Genomic DNA, 22,408 nt, shown 5'->3' with positions numbered 1-22,408 from the left:
CAATCATTAGAGTTAAAATACATCAAGTCTATAGTCATATTTCTCTTGAAAATGTCTTGTTTCATAAGCATGCTCAGATTTATATAAAAAGGTCCACAGAAGCATCAATACAGTACACTTAAAGGTGCATTAAATACAGACAGTTACACTTTTAAACGGCACCTTAAGTTTCATTTTCTGGCTCTTACACATCTAGTCTAATCTACTGAGGGCCTGTTGCCTTAAAGATGGGCTCCCAGAAGGTTTTATCACATTCACTGTGCTTCCAGGAATATATTACCATTTAGGGAAATCATCAGTCATGTGCAATCAACAGTCACAGTCTTCTCCTAAGAGACAGCCTACATGGATTAATTCTTAAACTGCTGCACTTTTCAAATAGACTTTAAAAAAGGTACAATTTTATAGCTATTACATGAACAACCATATTCAGTGCACATGACTAGACATATATACATATATATTAATTCACCTAAGCTAAATAGCGCAAGTTTGATTACACAAAGTCAATTATTTACGCTTCTGTAACTTTCTTTCCATCCTTTCCAATCATGTCTTAAAATGACAAACTACACTACCAAATTAGATTAGTAAAGTAGTATTGATTTTGCTAATGTCATTAAATAACAGTCGAAACAGCTTCAATTTAACCCTTCACTTTGTTAAGGAATAAGTGGGAGGCAGATATAGGGACATAATATGTTAAGGTTTGGGGGGAAACTTTAGATTTTACGTCATTGTCCAATTTTACTTCGGCTCCATTGGTCCAAAGGTAACGAAAACAGGGTATCTGCAAGTTTGAGGAAGCAAAATTTCTGACTTTTTAAGACAATTCTGAAGGTTTCTTTAGCATCAGATATTAACTTAAAACTACGCAAATAACAGCCCAACAGACCTCATAGTTACTGCCTCGAACCTGTCTTAACCGTGTTCAATCCAGCTCATTTTACATTTGCATTTCTCTATGACTAATGTTTCTGCGACTGATGTACAGGTTGCTAAAGCTCATACCTGAACCACTCCACAGTGAATGATTATTGGAGGATGAACTCATTCCCATCTCCGTTATGATAAAATGATGAACACTACTTACAAATTTGGCAAATTCTTCACAAGTATTTACATTACAATTATGGAATGATCATGTATTATGTCTGTGGAATTTCTAAGACCTATGCCAGATTTAATGATTATTTCTATATTTTAAGGACAAATAAGGCCTAAATTATACTTTTTCAGATGTTTTCAAGGTATCCAGAGAACGTTCTACTACCACTGCATCACTTGGAGGAGCTCCACACGATATACATCTTAGCCGGCCAGATGTAGTGATTATGAGTATGATAGCTTTCGCATCTCCTCTGGTTCAACGGCTCTTACTGCTTAAATGGAAGGAAAACTCCCTTCAACCTTTAAGCTCTGGATTAAAGACCTTATACATCATTTGACACTGGAGAAAATTCACTATTGTACAAGAGGCCGTGCACAGAAATGATATGCTATCTGGAAGCCATTTGTAGCCCATACAGAGAAGATTGGATGCTACTGACATTACAGATTTGCACTGCTGAACTCATATTACATTCAGTTCAATGATTTATTTCTACCTCCTAAATGTTATTCTCTTTTACTTTGGTATGATTTTTTTCTTGCCTCTTATTTATTGCCATTTTTGACTTATCGACTCCACTTTAATTGAATTTATTTGTTTACTTTACCATTTTTATGTCTCATCCACACTGTTCTGTTACATTGGTTGTTATTTATTTATATGCAAATGTAACTTTATAAAACTGATTCTGTTACCAAATAGTGCTCTGTTAGGCAGTACATTGTGGTCATTCAACTATAGCTTCTACATATTGCACTTGGTATCATTTCATTACAAGTTAATAAAATAAATAAATGAAAATAATGAGACCTTGAGCAACAGATCATCAATTTATTTGTGTGTAAGTAGTTTTCTAAATGAATAATACAAAAAAACTAACACTCAAGAGTTTTATCATAAATATACATGAATATCCATACATTTTTTACAACTTGACAACTATGAATTGCTGTATTTTATCCATGCAGTTCCACCTAATGTGTACACTGTGTCATAACGTGTCATAACAGAGGTAGTTACAAGACAGATTCCACTAACATAATATCATTTGCATATAAGTCAGCAGAAAAGTATTAATTTTGCATGTTGGTGTGCATCCTGGAGGTCACAGCCTGTCATTAAAGGCTTTTGGGTAAATTTAATAACACTCCATAGAAATGCTTTGATCCAGGAAGCTTCCATATGTGCCTTTAACAACTCTCACCAGTTTAATAATAGCATTGACACCTTCTGGGCTAAAAAGGTCACAAGGACCCATATGTGAAAAAGCAAAGGAGGAACAGAGAACAGGGAAAATGTGTCATTGTGTTGAAAATCTGAACAGAAATACCTGTTGTAATCATTGTGCCAGGTGGTGTTTTGACGTCCATGATGCCATTGCCAGCAAAGTGTAGAAACTGTAGGCAGCAGTGGAAGTTGCTCTGTATTTGCAGCAGGTGACCTCTGACCCCTGGCAGCCGTCAGAGCACAGCAGGGCCCTGAGCTGACCCTCCTCCCAATGGGCAAGCTGCTACTAGCCCCCACGTGGCCGAGAGAAAATGATCTTCTAAATGGCAAACCTGCTGAAGAGAGACGGATTAAGCTAAGGGACATATATACGATGTTAAAAAGCAACAGTGTGACACCATGAACAGCATAATGTTGTATAATCTCTGTAAAAGTATCAGCAGGTGAATCACAGGGATGAAGCACAAGAGAGAAAAAAAGAGTAGAGTAGATGTGAAAAGAAAACACATTCATACTGCAAGAGGACAATTTATGGATTTTGTATGTATATGATAAGAAGACAAGAGAGAATACTGTGTGTTTCAAAAGTAAATATATTCAAGGTCACATTCCATGAATTTATAAAGTAGGGTGTCTGCATTCAAGGATATCTTCAGCCAAAGCCCATAGGGACGTCTTATGAAAGAAAAGAATCATTAAATATTTAGAGCACTTTTTGGCTTCCACACATCACTTCATACTCCAAGATTGACTATATTTAGTAAAAACAACATAATGGTTTATACATACCAATCAGCCATAGCATTATGAGCAGACAAGTGAAGTGGTAGCAATTCACAACCCTCTCAGGTTGGATACATTTGGCAAGAGGTGAGCATTTAGTCCACAAAGTCAATATGTTGGAAACAGGTAAAATATACAGGTGTAAACATCTGAAAGACTATGACTGTAGATCTTAATGGGAATTCCTGGTTTGCAGTGGTTATCGTCAACCAAAAGTGGCCTAGGAAGCATCTGTAGGAACATTATTACTACCAGCCTAATATTGTGTCCTCCTTTTGGTGCCAAAACAGCTCCGATTCGAGCTGTGGACTTTGCAAGACCCCTGAAGACCTCTGTGATATCTGGGCACTGAGCCGCTGGCAGCAAACCCTTTATATTCTCTATGTACTGGCACAGGGTCTCCATGGATTTGATTTTTGTGTCCGGCACATCCCACAGATGCTCAATTGGTCCTTCATCAGACAATTTTTGCTATTTCTGCTAACTACAGATTGGGAACATTCAAGGAGACCATCACTATTTGGGCATTGTCAAAGTCGCTCAGATCCTTAGGTTGTCATTTTTGCCACTTCCCACACATCAGCTCTGAGGCCTGAATGTTCAGTTGCTGCCTAATATTTTCCACCCACTGTAAGGTGCCTTTGTAATGAAATAAGCAACACTATGCCCACTTCACCTGTCAGTGGTCATAATGATGGCTGATCAGTGTGTCCTCGTCACGTGGGACTGATATAACCCAGGGACCATCACTGATATAGAACTTAATATTCCATGTCAGTGTTTCACGCTGTGCATTCGGATGATATAAGAGATACTGTGTTTTACTGGAAAGTACAGTCATTGGCCCCCCAGACATGATGTCAGTGAACATTAAGGAGCAGTAACCTGAGCGATCCAATTGAAAACAAGTTTATGGATCTGTGACATATCCATAATGTTTACAGAGAGAATATGGAAAGATCTTATCTGTCACAAATGTTTATATATGACATCTTTCGGATACACTGTACATCTGCAATGTATCCCTTAGACTTCTACATTCACACATAAAAAAGATCACAGATCCAGGAAACTAGAATCAGTGGATGTTCAGACAACTCCATATAATTTGAGACAAAAAAAATTTAACTATATCATTTTACTGATGTGTGATATTAACTTGACAGGTCCTTATCTGAAAATAGCTAGGGTGTGACACAAGGGATAGCATGCTAATTTGTCAATTTATAATTTGTAGCTTAATCTGTTAGAATTCAAGGTTAGGTATTAGCTCCTGTTGAATATTACAGAGCTGCGAACTGACATTTGCCACCAAAGCAGACTGAACTAATGAGTCTATCCTCAAAGATCCAGAAAATTACGACTTTCTTAAGGTGTCACATATTCTTAGTGTTCACTGTGCACATAGGATCTGATATAATATACATGCTTCTATAGGATACTGTCTGAATACGTGGGATATCTTAAGTTATACCACAAAGACCTTCTGATTGTCACTGGACATCAATCCCAGTTATAATCCAGTTCTGCCTAAAATTAACTATTAATAAGATACCACTTATAGGGCTGGGTGATAAAACGATAACATATATCACTAGATATGAAACATGCTCGATACAATTTTGATAGAATTCATCCATCCATGCTTTGACAGACATGCAAAAAGCCAATCAGAATTAAGTAGCACCGCACCCCACCAATCACGCTAGATCCCCGTCAAGTTAGGTTGATACACAGCACAGGCATAAGAGCAGCTGCCACACACGCTAATGTTTGGGCTGCAGTGGGAGGTAATGAGTGTTCCCTCAGGAGAAAATGTGACCGAGAACTCGGGTGACCAGGTTACTGAAAAGTAGGGTGCAAACCATTTTAGTTCGGGCCCTCCAATGCAACACAGAGGTTTACCGAACGAATACATGTAGCCTATGAGAAGAATGCAAACAGTCTCCTTTCCTTAAGTTTCACTTTCGTTTTTACACCAGTAACGGCAGTTTAGGAATTTATATCATACATACACATCAACATCGTCTGATATGAAAAAAATCATGATATAATTTTTTTCCATATCGCCCAGCCCTACTTATAGATACCTAACTGCTGAGCCTGTTGAATGTTTCTTGTTACCATCCATATAATCCATTTGATTTGAGCTTGCTCCTTCTATGAATGGGTCTCCATACTTTATAGCAACAAATCTGGGCCCAAAAAAACAAGAAACTTTAAAAAATATCTTTTTAAAAATGCCAGCACAGCCCACACAATAGTCAACTGGGAAATAGACAGAATAATTGCACGGGGGAAAACAAAAAACATTGGAAATCACCCCAAAATGTAGAGAAGTTGATTTGCACAGGACTATTATCATAGGACATCTGTGTTTTGCTGAAATAGGGAATGTAATTTCAGCAGAATTTTTACATTACACACATGGCATATTCACATGGGATTAAGATCACAGACAACCGCCACAATTATTGCGAATTACCACCATTCCACAGATAATACAAGTCCCTTGCATGTTGATGCTGAAGACAGAAAACAACAGAGAGCATAAAATGTCCACTTAAAATTTGTGAACTGTTATGATGAGCATTAATAAAAACGGACAAAAATATGGTTGGCTTAAGCAGTGAAGCCAGTGCAGGGCAGGAGACAGCGTCACCACAATGTCACGAATAACAAAAGGAGAAGAGGACAAATGAAACAGACAATGCATTCCCACAGGAAATATGACAGATAGCCACACTCCGTATGACAAAAAGCTGTAGTAATGGGTAAACTGGAGGAGATAAGGAACAAAAAAATCAAGCATTCAGACAGCATCATATATCTTTGGGAGTATGACAAGTAGCAGAGGCAGCATGAAAACATGAGGTGGATGGCACTGAACACGTCTGAGGCCTCTTTTAACTGGATGTGTTTGCACAGCTAAGAAAGTGGACTCCGGTATTGTGAGGAGATGAGTGCCCTTATGTGTCTTCATGAGCGCTTCAAGAACATCTTACCACAAGCGGGTCTCTGAACTTTTGAAGGAAGCTATCAACCAGACGGAAGACACCGGTGTGGTCAGGGATCCAGCCTTTTGGAGACTGTCAGATAGAAAACCGAGATGATAAAGAACGAGAAAGACAAAAACAGAACAAAAGGTAGAGAGGATAGAGAGAAAGGGAGTGATAAAGAAATAATGGTAGACTGACAGGGATGTACACAACAAAAGTAAATTGCGAGTGAAGGAGAAAGTGGCACAAAAAGTCAAGCTGTCTCTCAAAAACAGATGAGCACCTCAGAGTTTTTTGAGGCGAGTCTCCATCTGTCACAAAATTGTACAGTGCACAAAGACAAAAAAACAAAAAAAAAGAAAAAAAAAAAAGCAGGCTGTCACTGTGGCACACAGTCATCCATAAAGGCTGAGGGATAAAGGTCAGAAAATGATCTGTCATTGGCATAATTGCATCCGCTAAAGGTGTGTATCAGTGGCCGGGCCTTTCTCAGATTGCTTTTCACACTTCATTCTTCCCCTGATGGAAAGGTAATCCTGAAGACACAAAAGTTTATAGTAGCTGCTCAGTGGGAAATGGGAAGCTGAGGGAGGTAGGGACAAACTTGAGGTGAATCGGAGGTGACACTAGGTGGATTAGTAATGCCATCCAACCTCTGAAAGTAAGGGAATGTTCCTTTACTGTTCATACAATAACTCATGCAACAACGCTACATGATAACATAATGTAAGCGTGTACTGGTGGACAACCTTTCCAGGCATATTTTATCACGAAACAACACAGCACTCATGGAGACTGTAAGGGAACTTTTTGTTTGTTTTTACTACTTTATTTTTAATCCAATTATTTTTTTTTAACAGCATGAAAGTAGGCGTTCTTTCATTACAGTTTAATTTCAACATAAAACATGCATTATAAAAAAATAAATAAATAAATAAAAAATAAAAATAAAAAATCTGTGCTATTTTGACAGGACACAAAAATGACCATTTCAACCACAACTGATTAAAATAAAAATTATGTTAAGCTGAGACAAAGGTGGCAGCATGAGATTTTAACAGCACAAGTTCTAAAATTAGCTACAATGATCCTCAAATAAATAAAAACAGAAGGCATTTATGGATGAACAAGTACTTCTTTTGGTTAAAGTTAAAAAGGCAATTACCAGCAATATTTGGAAATGAAAGAAAACATACAAAGAAAAGCTGCATATCACACATTTACAGAGGTCATATTTTGCTAACCCCACTTTTGTTAGTCTTTGGTACATTTATTTGCATTTGGGGACCATAATGGTTCAAAAAGTTTGAATTTGAACCCTCCAGGTGCTGCAAAAGCGATCTTTATATTCATTTTGGTAAAAATCTAGTGGATTTCTACAACCCATTTTAATTCCAGCTTAATTTGTTACGTCTATAACTAGTTATGTCACGACATTTGCATATATAAAGTCAAGACTTCCGACGAATATCTCTCTGAGTACGCCGTAACTGTTTATCAGCAGCAGCAGTTGTAGTCCATAGTGAAAATATGTCCAACCTGTGAGCCTACTACCTTAAATGTTCAGTTGTTGGTTGAGCAGGACAGAGCAGTACAGCCAACAACCTGGAGGGGGGGTGGGGGGCGTGAAGTGGCTCACTTGCATTTAAAGGGCCAGCGCTCAAAACGACCTTTCAGGTGTCATTACTCAGAAATAGGGTTGAAGATGGACCTGTGGAGTTGAATTAATGAAGAATTCAGACCCAAGCATAGCATTTACAGTTTATGTAGACCACGGAAATGTTTTAAAATACATAATTCCATTTTTTTCCTTTTTTTTTAAAGCAAAATATCACTTAAAGCAAAATAAGTTATATAGAAGAAACAGCAAGCAAAACTGATTTTTTTTTAGAAATAAATAAATCAATATGTACCTTTTGACCAACATAAAATGGAAACAGAAATATCTATCCAATATCCATCCATTTTCTTTTTTTTTTTCAACATCATAAAAACGCAAATGTAGGTCATCTGATAACCCTCAATTATCAATTGTACTATTACTGTAACCCTAGTCTAGAGAACATGATTTGTAGCCAGAGGAATTCTAGTAATACACCATCACTTGAGTAATAATATTCAGTTTATAAATAAATTACATTTTCACTTTTATTGGTATTTTATGTATTCTACTGTCTTTAAATGGAGGGGGTGGGTTCTCTAGGGGTACTCCGGCATCCTCCCACCATCCAAAGACATACACTAATATGTTAATTGGAGTGAATGATTGCTCGTCAGTATATGTCAGCCTTGCAATGAACTGGCGACACATCCAGGAAGTACCCCGCCTTTGCCAGATGGTAGCTGGGACATACTCCAGCACTTCTGCGACACCCTTGAGGAGTAAGCCGTTCAGAAAAGTAATAAATGGTTGAATGAATACTTCCTATAAATTATATATTTACTTTAAGTATTTTGTTCTTATTACCCTCATTCTCATTAAGGCACTGCAGCTGAATCTGTCTGTCCACACCTGCAACTCAACATGTACAGCACATTTTAACCTGGAAATTTTATACAAAGTAGGTCTGTTCGCATCTACAGCAGATCCAGATCCACATCCAAGTTCTCCAATGATTTTAAAGGACTCGCTGCTGTCTGACAATTTGAGATATTCTCAAAAAAGAAAGTAGTCATTGTTCTGGGGAGAGGGGAAAAAAAAAAAACCCACGCATGCTGCATGACAATATCTGTCAACATGATCGATTTCTTGCTGACTCATAAAACGACACTAAAAAAGTAATCCCCTAAAAAAACCTTTTCATCTAAAGCCTTACAATAGCACTGTCAGTATTCTCATTCTCCTCACATCCACTCCACCCCAAACAACTTCAAAACAAGGTTTCAGGGTTAAGGACTTGATTTTTTTAAGTGGGTTTACAATATAGAATTATTCAGTGTGGTGGATATTATCTAAAGCAGGGGTCTGTAGTCTCAGGCTGTCATGTTTTTCCTATGAATTACCTTTGTGTATGAAATGTGCTTCATGAATAAATCTGCTTTGCCACGAAGCATCTGCATACTGTTATGTTGTGACGCATTTTGCCTTTAGAAAAAAAACTGCAGCTGCTGTGATTTGGATATTGCACTTGGCCATACTGTGATTTGGATAATATTTCGATTAATTGTTCATGCCTAATGCAAACCTTGACAGATTTATCCAGCATCATTAGCGATACAGGATTACCAGGTCCCACTTCCCCAGCTCTAAAATGCCGCCTAAAGCCTAAGGTGTCAATTGGTTTGTTATCATTTAATTGTACATTTGTTTAACAACTGGATAACCTGTATTACTGCAGCGGATAGTGGACTTATCTTAAGTGTGGGAGTTGCAGTAATCATAATGAATCACACAGCCAGTATCTCGCAAACATTTGTATTCTGGTAGTATCTGACATTACAGTTGCTCGTCTTTCCACTTCCACACCTGCTGTGGTCAGATGACGACACCTCCCTCGAGCATTTAATCTGTGGCGTGGGCTTTCCCTCCCAGTCATTAGATTGTTAGTCATGGTAGACATGTTCATGATTATCTCTGTAATCTTCAATCACCTCTGTGGTGGACAGCCACCGTGGTGTTCTGGCTCCCGCTCAGGTTTCTGTCTTACTGCTCTACAAAATTTGTTTCTTCTCCCCGCTTCAATGCTGATTTTATGTTCTATTTGTGAGTCAATTCTGAAGAAAATAAGCAATTACTGTCTGAGTCTATTTGAGTTAAGGTATAAGTGAATTGTTTTTATTTTGGTACATGTAGAGGGCTACAGGTCTCTCTCAGACCTCAATATGAGAGAACAAATGAAAAATAAAAACAAAGACAACCCCATTTAGATAAAATGAACGCTTGTGTAAAAAATAAATAAATTACAAAATAAAATATCCAAATAAATACACTATATGAACAAAAACATTGGCAAACTTCACACCTTGACCTTGTAGAATCTCTCATTCCCATCCCAATTTCTATGATCTGAAATATTATCCTGATAAAAATGTGAATGTCAACATGTCTTTTAAATTTAGAAGCTGATTTTTCTTCCTGACTGGCAAAAATAAAACTGGTTTAAAGTGATTATTTATGGTCAGACTGTGACAAATATTTCAGAAATCTAGAGGTATATTTGAAGCATTTAAAGAAGTTGTACACATCGTTGAGTAAAATTTAATACAAAGAAACTCGGAAGCATTCTATAGTGTAGATGTTGATGTAAAAACAAAAATCTCGCACGGCTATATAAAAATGGTTATTGCAATACAAATTATATTGTGATTATCATTATTTTATTGAAGCCTAGCCCCTTGTTTCTGATGACACCACATTTAATGTGTCCCAATACTTTTGTCTATGCACTGTATCAAAGTTGAGTAAGTGCATAAAAAACCGTTACATACCTGAAACCAAAGTGAAGTAAATCTAAAATAAGATGATAAATAGAAGAGCCTGGATGCTGCCTTTACTAAAGAAGCTTTAACTCAAGATTTACTGAGAAAAACAATAATAAACATGTCATTTGGAATACTGGCCTCTCCTACTCATGTTTGACATATCTCATCGCCTACAAATGCAAACATAGTGCTGAACATACATCTCAGGTTGACGTATGAGGGATGTTGTCTTACATCCTTTTTTGATGGTAGAGGATTTATGTGGTATTAAGAAAATGTGCAGGAGAAATGACACAAGGCGAAGGGGAGAGGGTCCACATCTGTGACTCTGTGACTCTAACTGCAGATGAAAGGAAGTCGTTTGAAGTTGATGTGGTGCTATTTCTCCAATGACTCAGATTAAACACTGGTGCCCACGTCAAGCAGCACATTCATCACTTCACTGATACTTTTAGTGGCCGTTTCCCTGCTCGGGCGGAAATTAACAGCATTAGGATGCCCTGTGTGTGTAAAACATGCTCACTCACTCTCATATACACACACATACACAAAATAAAAGGCCGACTCTGCTCATACACAAAGAGATGCCATTGTTAAGGGTATGTTATGCTGATGTTTACATTGCCTCAACAACTCTTTTCCTCTTGGGGGCTCATAAAATGACTCTTAAATTAGGCTATTAAATATTATGATGAATCATTAATTTACCAGCTTGATTATAATTTAAATAAGAGATCAATCTTGACAAAAAAATTGTACATTGTTATAGAGAGGGAAAAAAAAAAGATTAAATATTTGCCTTCTGCCTTATGATCCTAAATTAAATCCTTCTTCATTTCATCTAGTCAGTGAACACAACTGATTTGTGTTTATTTTAAATCTATACTCCCAAGAGTGCCGTATGACAATGTAAAGCAGACCAGTTATTTCATATAGCTCCAGTCAGTTTGATGTATTTGTGTGTGAAACTAAGTCTGGCCTCTAGGGGTCTCCCTGCTTTAAGGCTATGAGATGTGTTTAAAAATCAAATGCCATATTTCCATCACTGGCAATGATTGGTAAATGTGCTCTGAAGAGATGGAGAAGGTAGTATTTATGTGTAGTATTATATCAGTGCATCATAAATGTATCAGTGCACACAGAACATACAGTACTAAGCAGGGCGGTTACCTATATGCAGAAGGCTGAATCAGTGTAATTTGATCAGTGCAGCCCTTCCCTCATGGGATAAATACCCAATAAAAGACATTTTGGTGTCTGGATGAGCGTAAATCCATCCAATTTGGGGCCTAATTAAGTGAGGCTTACATTGCACACTGGGACAGTTGGTTATAAGGGACAGAAAAATGACCGGAGGCATCAACGTCTCTGCTGTCTCAGGAGAGGACTAGATCCAATAAGGATGGAAATAAGAGAGGGGTCACTGTGGCTTACTTTAGGATTGAAGCACATCATCAGAATAGACTGTACGTGTCAGTCGAGCACCAACACAGACACTGTGCCATACGACAAAGCAAACGTGTGATTGTCTGCCCTTTTCAAATATATGGGATTAAACCTGCTCAAAGCGATTTTCAGACAGTTTTATTCCAGACACGGTTGACCCTTAAGAGCTGCAGTGGCATGGGATTAAAAAAACAACAACAAAAAAACAAAATGCACAAAAAGAAATACCAAATATTGCAAATGATGCATTCCCCATTGGTCATGCAGAGTAAGTGCTTTATGATGAAATACGCTACTGATACATATTGTCAAAAGAAACTAATGGTGAATATGTGTACCTTAATATAAAGCGCTACTGATCATTTTTCCTCCAAGGATTACAAAAAACAAAATATTCTATTGCAGTAAGGAAATAATAATCCATCTTGTTTTTATGTCACCCCATTTTACAACATCATAAAATACCGGAGCTATTAAACTGACTTTAATACAATATGTCCCATAGGCATAAAAGCACAGCTTGTTGCTTTCGCTATAAACAGCTTAGGTTGCACACAAACATAAACTCCTATGATAAGCCCTATCTTGTGATGATAAAAGTGGTAGGGGAAGAAATGTGGCTGCTACTATATGGACAAAGATATACACGAGTCACGTCAGGCCACAAAACAAATTAGTCTCTGCCAGAATCCCTTCAGATGTCTTCCTGTGCATCTTCCAGATTTCACAGGCAGAGCAAAAAATATAAAGGCCTCCTGCGATAGAGAGACAGAGAGCCATATCAGGAGGTCATCTGTGCTTCAAAAGGGAGATATATTAAATTCATTCATCTCAGTCAGTGGGAGTGCCAGTACTGTGGCTTCCATGTGATGAGGGATAGAGAGATCTCCCCTCCTATTCGGCCTGCCTGCCTCACCGCCTTCTGAGGCATTGTCTGGGAAAATATCCCCTGTATTAGAGCCAATGATTAAATAAAGACAGAGAGAGGTGTGTGTGCATGACTGTATTTGTGTGTGTGTGTGTGTGTGTGCCTTGCATGAATGCACATGCAAAGAATGCTGCACATAGGTGGCGCTTGGAACTCCTCTACAAGAAAACGGGGGAAAAAAGGCTGAAAACGAGAGCGACAGTGATGAAGACAAAAATAGAGAAGAAGAGAGGACAGGAAAAAAGAGAGAAAGGCCACCAGGAGGACAGAGAGGAGGGAGGGCAGACTGCGGCCAACCTCACATTCATCATGTGTCACTACACCATGCTCATACAACACTTACATTCACATACAAGACAGATCTAGTATCATACACACTCCCCTCCACACATACAGCGCACAGAAACAATCCATATCAACTAACACCCCGGAGGGTTATATAAACTAAATAAACTGTTCAGCATGTGGCTGCATGCCTATAGAGCCTAATATAAACATATGTGTTCTAACGGTACAGAAGAGGTGGCGGGAGAGCAGGGAAGCTGACTGTGATTCATAGCTGTTTTCATGGCAAAGTCTCAACTTTGATCGATCTGTGAATGTGTTTTGCACTCCTGTGTCTCCTTGAGTCGTTAAATTGGCTGTTGAGTGAGAGATAGGGAGCAGGGGAGTGGAAGGACGGAGGAGAAGGAGGCAAGGAAAGAGGAAGAGGAGAGGAAAACAGGAAAAATAGAGGCCAAGTGAGGAAATGAACCAGAAAAAAAGTTGGAGTCATATAGACGGCTCAACACCTGGTTTATTACCTTTTGGAAGCAAGGTGTTAGGTGATCAGGACTGTTGTCTCTGAAGCAGAACTTCAAATTGGAGCAGAAATCTTTGAAACTTCTCAACTCCTGTAAGTCCTGCTGGTCCTATGACAATTCAATATGTGTACATTAGTGCCCATTCCCACTGAGTGAACTCATATTGCATTTATGCACATGTGGGTTTTTTTTACTGCTCTGTAGTCTGAAGAAAGCTGACTAAAGAGAGTTAAAATGTCAGTCCCTAAAAAGTGGGCATTAATACATCAAAAAGATTGTCTTAACTGCAATTACAGCCTATTCTGAAATCTTAATGTGTCCTGGAATCACTTTATTGCGCTTAATACTGCGTGGGAGTGACCACTTTATCGCCACTGAGACATGTGAAAAATGAGGCTTGCATGAGTCGGAGCTGTGCTTTAGGAGCAAGAAGGTGAGAAGGACGCAAATGCTCCAGTCTGGCTACTGTGGTGCTGGTGACAGTTTGCCAGTACACTTCCAATTCATTACTTTATTTTGCAGCTTATTCCATTTGCCACAGAAGAGAGCTGGCTAATATTTAACTCTGTGACAAATTCAGAGTTTGTGAAATCCTTGGGGGACTAATAAATGGGTTTCCAAGCTGTCAGTATTGTTGTGTTGACATTGCATCTCACAGCACTTCACCAATTTCCTTGGATCATGCTTTTTGCAGCCCGCAAATATGTACGGGTTTCCCTGTGTCAGACCTAGTGAATCCTATTCTGCTTATTCATACTGCATGCCTTTCATACCTTTTTCTATAGCGTTTCCAATATTAATCCACTGGTCCTCTCATTTTCAACACAGCTCTATTTCTCCGGTTCCTCCCTCTGCCTTTCTCATGCTGTCTCACTCTTCTCGCATATCTCCCCCTTCATTTTTCATTTCCCCTTTTTTGGTCAGAGTGTGAACTACCTGTCGCTACCTGCGCATTTTGCATGTATTTATCACTAGGCAAAAAAGGCAACTCTCACTGCTGTTATGAAGCGTTTTTACCTTAACCTCTGTGAGTGTCTACTTTGAGGTATTTCACTTTGCACAAATTGCCTGAAGTTGCCTAAAGAGGAAATGTCTGGAAATTATGTGATCACCTACACCAAGACAGCCGCTCTATGCCATTCCGTGCCAGGAAGTCAAGATGAGATGCCACAGAAGTGAACTGAAGTAAAGATAAGAGGGCATATGAAACCTAAACGCAATCCTAAGTGAATCTGAATACTAATCATGAAGTTGAACATGAAGAGAAGCTTTCAGAGACAGCTGCTTACAAAAACTCTGCATCCAACCTGCAGTGGGCTTCAAATGTATTCATAGTTAGAGCCAGTAACTTCGCTAATGTTGGTTCACAGAGTGTCGGGAGCACATTGTTAATGTTTATGCAATTCTGGTGGTTAGCTTGCTAATTTAGCTTATTCATGCTTAAGGGATATCTATACCAGAGACATTTACATTCTGGCTCAACTTGTGCTGTGTTTATTTGATCTCAAACTTGATCAAATTTGCACTGTGCAGATCTATAAACAATGGCAAGCAACATTTCAACACAACTGAAAAATATTTTTAAAAAAACTAACCATGAAATCCTTTTTTTTTTTTAAAGTTAATATACATGTACACATGTTTTATTTTCATTAAAAAGATTTCTTGAACTCTTAATTTTGCTATTTAATACTTTTAGTGTTTATGTGTACTTTATCAAATTTTGATGTTTTGTTTATTTGTGTGCACTTTTAATGTTATTTTAAGTTTGCAATTTCCTGGGAAACTTGTTTTTGAGGACTCTTCCTGCGTTTTAATTTTGCATCCAATCGAATGCCTTTTATGTCCTCTGCGGAGGAGGTATGAGATAGTTGGTAGTTATGGGGTGTCAGTGGATTACTGCTTCACAGGCAGAGTTGACCAGTCAGCACAGACTAGGATTTATGGGAGAAGGGCAGTCGTAAATACGTAAATATGCAAACGCAAATGACACTCCAGTGGCGAATTTCATGGGGACTTCACCCACAATGTCACCACAGAAACAGTATTTTTACATAATTAAATTTATTCAGTACTCTTTACACCTCTGGTTATCAGATTAAATAAAATATAATGGTACTGAGGTTAGGTGAGATGGCATTAACACATCGTGCAGTAAGTGCTGGCGTGCACATTCCTACTGCTTGGAACCACCAGGACACGCAGCACATTTCTACCCTTGTTGACTTCTCCCTTTTTCCTCATTTCATCCTTCCTCCCTCTTGCCTTCCTTCCCTGCCCTGTGACTGAACCCAGTGTGTGGACTGACTGTGATATTGGCTGTGTGGGTGACAGGCTCATTGGTGTGATATCTGAAGGGGAGAAAAACAGATCAGCGTCTCTTTACTTAACACCCTCCCTCCTTCACCAGCCGCTGATGAAGGAAGCACTGGGTGGAGATAGTGGGGAATGTTATTCATTTATTTTTCAAAAGGTGGCTATCTGTCTCCAAAGGGACGTTTTTTAAACTCAAGGTCTCTTGGAAATCCTACAAATGAAGAAAACTGATGGAAAAGGAATTATTCAATTTGGAAATTTGCAAAGTGAAGACTTTCGCTTTAATCGCAGCTATCTCTGCTATGGTCATTACATATGTTATCTAACAGGCAATTCCACACACACACACACACACACACTATAAATCAAAGTCACTGATATGGAAACACCCACTTTTCTCAACAAAAAACAACAAAAAGTTTACTTGGACATTGATATGAATTATGCGACTCCATGTTAGTTTACTCAGAAAAACTATATAAAGCACTCTATAAAAGGAAGTGTGACCTCCTGGACGTCACTATGACACAGAGGTCCACGACTCCACACTGCAGCAACACAATGGACTTCCAACAAAATGACTCCGCAGTGACTAATTTCATTCAATCTTGGGGTGAGGAGCTTCAGATTGGGAGACCAAATAAAAACTCTCCCTGGGTCATAGAGTTGGTCTTTGTGAATTGCTCCACTCCTCTCCTTCTGTCCTCATCCTGCTCCACCCCAACCCCAGCCATCGATCAGGAACTAAGCGCTGTCTTTAATTGGTTGGACGAGGTCGATTGCCCGTGCAGACAGCAAGAGGCCCAAAGCGTCTGGAAGTTGTGTGTGTCTGTGTGTGTGTGTGTGTGTGTGTGTGTGTGTGTGTGTGTGTGTGTGTGTGCGTGCCTGTGTGTGTGTGTGTGCGTGTCAGACAGCGAATACACTGGAAGCCTTTCAGTCTCTCTCTAAGGGCAATCATAGTAATGAAGTGAAAATCTAAAGTTCAGAAAACCACTGATCCACTGATTAACTGACAGTTGAAGGAAACAAATAACTTCAAGCACTGTTTCTCTTCTTCTTACTCCTTCCCTCTATATTAATCACTACCTTTCATGCCAACATGCTGCTGACCTAAATAAAAAAGGTTTTTGTATTATTACCTCCAAAGGAAAAGGTTATGTAAGGTGATGTCTGTAAGATTACGCAAAAACTATGGCATGGATTCTCATGAAACTTGGTGGAGGGGTAGGACAGCGGCCAAGGACAAATCCCTCACACTTTGAAGCAGATCCATAAAAAATGGGTTGAGGATGAAACACTTTTCGCTTCGTCATTCACACTAGAGGGTATCACGTTAACTTAGAACGTCTAATTCTAACAACATACGCTGACGAAAGACAACACGTTGTAGTCTCTGAGGGTAAACACATCACAGCCTTGTGACCAGAGACTATTCTATTTGAATGGAATCCTATAGGAGAATTTTGTGAAAATGGTGGTTCTGATAACAATCAGACAACCACTATGATAAACACTAATATCTTATCCATAAACAAAGTATGGCACCAGCTCTAAAATGAACTAAACGATCGTTTGGTGAGACAAGTGACAGCTTGAGGTGCTGCAACAGGTGACAGTCAGTTTATGGCAGCGCTACACTATCATGCAGCTGCAGAAACAGTCTCTTTTATGTCTCCATTCATTTTAACATCATCAAATTACAAAAAAATAACCAAATTCAACAAACATGTCGCTAATCTCTACCATCACAGCTAAGACATCTGCTAAGGAGGAGATCTGCTGACGTCAGAGAATTGATGGCGCTGGTTTACAGTGGTACACATTACCAAAGCTTAAGTTAATTACACACAAGTTAGACATTAGGTTTTCGGTGGTGAAACAGTAAAAATTGTGAACTTTTATCACGCATGAGAAGTACGGGTGTAACACCGCACTCGTATGAACCAAATCATTTCGGTTCGGGGCCTTTGATATAATACGAAGGTGTACCAAATGATTACATGTAGCCTACGTGAAGAACGCAAACACTTAGGAAGCAGGGTGGCTCCAAGCAGAACCCATGTGCACGGTTACCCCTGGCTGGGGTGCCGATAACGGGGGGGGGGGGGGGGGGGGGGGGGGGGTAATAAACATGACAACAGAGAGTGTAACAGAGGCACAGATGCTGGGTCAGATGTTCAAAGCGTGTTAAGTTTCACTTTCGGTTTTCTGTAGTTATGGAACGCTATATCCCCCTATACGCCCCACCCCCTTCACTGGTCTCCTTCACTGTACTGAAAATGTATCGAACCAAAGACCCCTGTACTGAAAACATACCAAACTGAAATTTTTCTGTACCATTACACCCATAGATAGAAGACCACTGAATTAATTACCTAACCTCCAACTAGCAGATGACAATTTAGAGCCAGGGTAGCAGCTGTACTAGCCAGAGTAAAGCAACATAATTTGTACTTTAATAACACTCTGGATTATTTGTTTTCTGCCCTTCCAGTTCTTATATGTCTGTTCTGTGGAGTATATTGTAATGCTACAATATGGTTGTACGATTTGGGTAAAGTCATTACTACAACAGCTTAAAACTATATAAATTCATGCGAGATCATGTGAGGAAGTTAAGCATTTGATTAAAAAACAGCGGATTTGTGCAGTGATCATTTTTCACTTTCATACTAATGTGATTTAGGAGAATACTCTCATCCTCTACCATTACACAGCTGTGAGGGAAACATCTGTCATCACTATTAATTGCATTAGCAGCGGAGGTGAGGACATAATACTTTCACATTTTATATGTAGTTATTATCTTTATCATGGAACAAGAAAATAGTGAGTCTAACAGTGTTCACAAAGTTTTGCATTTGTTATCAGTGACTAAAGTAATGGGATCATACGTACGAGTTCTAATTTTAAAACAGATTAAAAGGACAAGATTAAAAAAAAAAAAAGTAATGTCTGAAATTGCACTGATCTGAACTATTTTCAAATAAAACATTTTGTTTTCTTGCACCGGTAACAGCCCCTGACTCAAAGCTTCATTTTATCTGTTGTCATAAGTACTGCTTTCATCTGCTGTGAATACTTGTTAATATACACTAGCGTCTTCTTACACATTGTCCTGCATTTAATACAAGCGAGAAATGACTCTGCTCCACAATAAGTGAAACATGACTAGCTCTCATGTAGTAAATTAAATTAAAGTGATTTCTAAAGAATGAGTCACAAGTTTACTCCCTGTGGCATCTGTTTACTGATGCAGAACTGATCACAAGAATGATCTGACTGCTTCAAAAGCTTCAAAGACTGAAAAAAATAAAATAAAATCACTCAGACGTTTCTAATTATTTATATAAAAAACAAAGCCATTGAAGATACTGAAATAATAAATTACATAAGACAGGTTCTGAGAGTAGTTTTTTACTTGTCTGAACTGATTTTATGGACTAGATATGCATGTTCAACTTTAAATGATCAAGTGAAATTGCACTGCTGGGAACACATTGAACACTATATGCACATAATTATTCTGGTTTTCAGGAGCATCTGTACTAGTCAGCTGAAAATAAATATGGTCAGCAAACATCAGATACTGTAGATTTAGAATCTTCTAATTCCCAAAATACACTGAAAGCCAAGACTCCCCCCTTTGGAAACCGATGTGAAGGATTTTCCATTTACAAAACATAATAGTTCATAGTTGCCATTTTTATTTCAACCTTAAGTAATGTAAACCAGATTCAGTGGTGACCCATACAGCATGTTGTTAAATCTAAAGAATATTGTGACTATGAGGTTGCATTTTACCAACAAATGAGTCAAAGTCAGAAATAATTATAATAATACTTTTCTAGTCTCTGCAATGAACTGTGAATTTGGTGATTATATATGATGCCACTGATTTTAAAGGTGCAATGTGTTAGATTTCACTATGTGTACTGTTTGGAGTAGGCATGTAAACAATTAATCAACTATCAATTAATTGTCAATAAGAATTTGCTCAATTACATTATTAATTGTCAGTTAATTGCTCTTTTCCACGGCGGGATTTGTGGTGTCGACAGTAGGGGGCGCCACTGCCCAAACTAGGCTTCATTGCTGAAGCTGAATAACAGAGGAGTCACCCCGTCCACCTGTCCCACACCTGTCCGAGGCTGCCGGTTTGTCCGTGCTGCAACGCCGCAGCTGGTATAGCTGGTCATCGAACTGAATCATGGTGTTGATAAGTTAGAATCACTTTAGGAGCATGGTGGAGCAAAACACAGACCAGACCATCTGTTTGTGGGAGCGGTGCACCCCCGCCTAAATACACGCACAAACACGGCGGGTCAGTATCGGACCAACGGATCGGATCGGAGGTTGGTCTAGTCCACGATCATCTGGACTATCTGGTCAGTGAGACAGAAGTTGAAAACATCCTCCAGGCTCCTGATCCGGGCCACAGATATATCCCGGATTGAGTCTCGTGGCCACCCCGTTGGCCATGGGAAAATAGTGGGGGAGGAGGGGGTGTCCACTGAAATCTCGCTCTGTCGTGTCAGGTAGTGATGCAAAGTCAGAAATGCCCCTTTCTTCTAAACTGCCCCTCTTCAGATCCATTTATTTTATTGAATTTCTCTGCAGAATTTATTTTCTTCTATTCCATAAATGTCATTGCCTGTACTGTATCTAATGATACAATAAATCAACCATTAAGATACAGGGGTTGGACAAAATAATGGAAACACCTTCACCTCAAGATGATAATGCCCCAATCCATACAGCTAGAATTGTTAAAGAGTGGCATGAGGAACATTCTAATGAAGTTGAGCATCTCGTATGGCCGGCACAGTCCCCAGACCTCAACATTATTGAGCATTTATGGTCAGTTTTAGAGATTCAAGTAAGATGTCGATTTCCACCGCCATCGTCTCTAAAAGAGTTGGAGGGTATTCTAACTGAAGAATGGCTTAAAATTCCTTTGGAAACAATTCACAAGTTGTATGAATCAATACCTCTGAGAATTGAGGCTGTAATTGCCGCAAAAGGCGGACCTACACCATATTAAATTATATTTTGTTGATTTTTTAAGGTGTTTCCATTATTTTGTCCAACCCCTGTACATGACATGCTTTTTTCATGAAGTATATAAATAATATTCAGCTTTTATTCTTATAGACCCTAGGGTCTCAGGAAAATCGCCGCTTATCAATTAATCATTAATCGATCGATAAGGTCAAACAACTAATGATTAATGGATTAATCGATAAATTGCATCCTTAGTTTGGAGGAATGGAATATCATATCATATTTATGTTTCCATTATTATTGCCATTTTCTTCTAATTTTTAGTGCTTCCATACCCAGGGGAAGGTGAGGTGAGGGTTATTCAGCTGGTTGCAAAAATTCAACCTTAGATGCCACTAAATGCTACACAGTGCACCTTTGCTATAATTGTGCGGTTTGTGCTGAAATGTAAGCAGGATTCTGGCCAAAAGTGCAGTTTGTATTAAATATGATGTTGACAGTTTATGTGGATCTTAGTATTCTAGTGTATTACCAGCAAAAACTACTGCAGTGGAAAAAGGGAAAATGAATCCACATAAAAGTCAGTTCCATTAATTTGCCATGATTTGTAAAAAAATAATAATAATTATTATTATTTCTAGCACAATTTTTTTACAACTGTGTAAAAATTAAATTCAATTAAGAAATAATCCACACAACTTCTAATTGCTATCTTCTCTCTACCATGTTGAAGTTTTTCTTACCTGTGGTGAATCCATGAGATCTGCTTGTTGGAGATCATGTAGTCCTGAAGGATCCTGTCCAGAGAGACACTTTGGAAGCACCGGTCCATGATCTCATTACTCATCTGCAACACAGCAGAAAACAAACAGCATCTCACACACACACTTGTCATAAATAATGAGCTTTGGGGGACCAAGTTACAGACACTGAGATTTACATTTATTACATGCTCAAGTGCTGAGCTATAATAACAAGTCACTGCTATACAAAACCCTCAATACGAAGTAGTCTTACAGTACAAAGTCATTAGCTGCAAAAAGGGGGCAAACAGCAAGCAAACCCAGGTATTAGCTTATTCATTACTCGCTTCAGAGCACACGTTTTGGTTTTTACAAAGCTCAGCTGAATAGACAGAGGAATTACACTGGTTGGACTGGACTTCTGGGTGCAAGTCCAGTAAGGACTAGGGCAATGCTCAACCCTCTTAGTTTAAGTCATTCAAGGTTTCAAGACTAATGCATCCATTAAAAATTAAAAAGCAAGTACAAAATACAAAGTGGTTACAAAGTCCTTGGCTGATTTTTAACAGGACAAAATTTACTCACCAAACCAATACTAGCTATTAGTATTCAATGGACTGATAGCT

This window comes from Sphaeramia orbicularis, chromosome 18 (assembly GCF_902148855.1).
Source record: "Sphaeramia orbicularis chromosome 18, fSphaOr1.1, whole genome shotgun sequence".
In the NCBI taxonomy this organism is placed as follows: Eukaryota; Metazoa; Chordata; class Actinopteri; order Kurtiformes; family Apogonidae; genus Sphaeramia; species Sphaeramia orbicularis.
The sequence above is the reverse complement of the archived record's forward strand: the minus strand, read 5'-3'. Positions refer to the sequence as shown.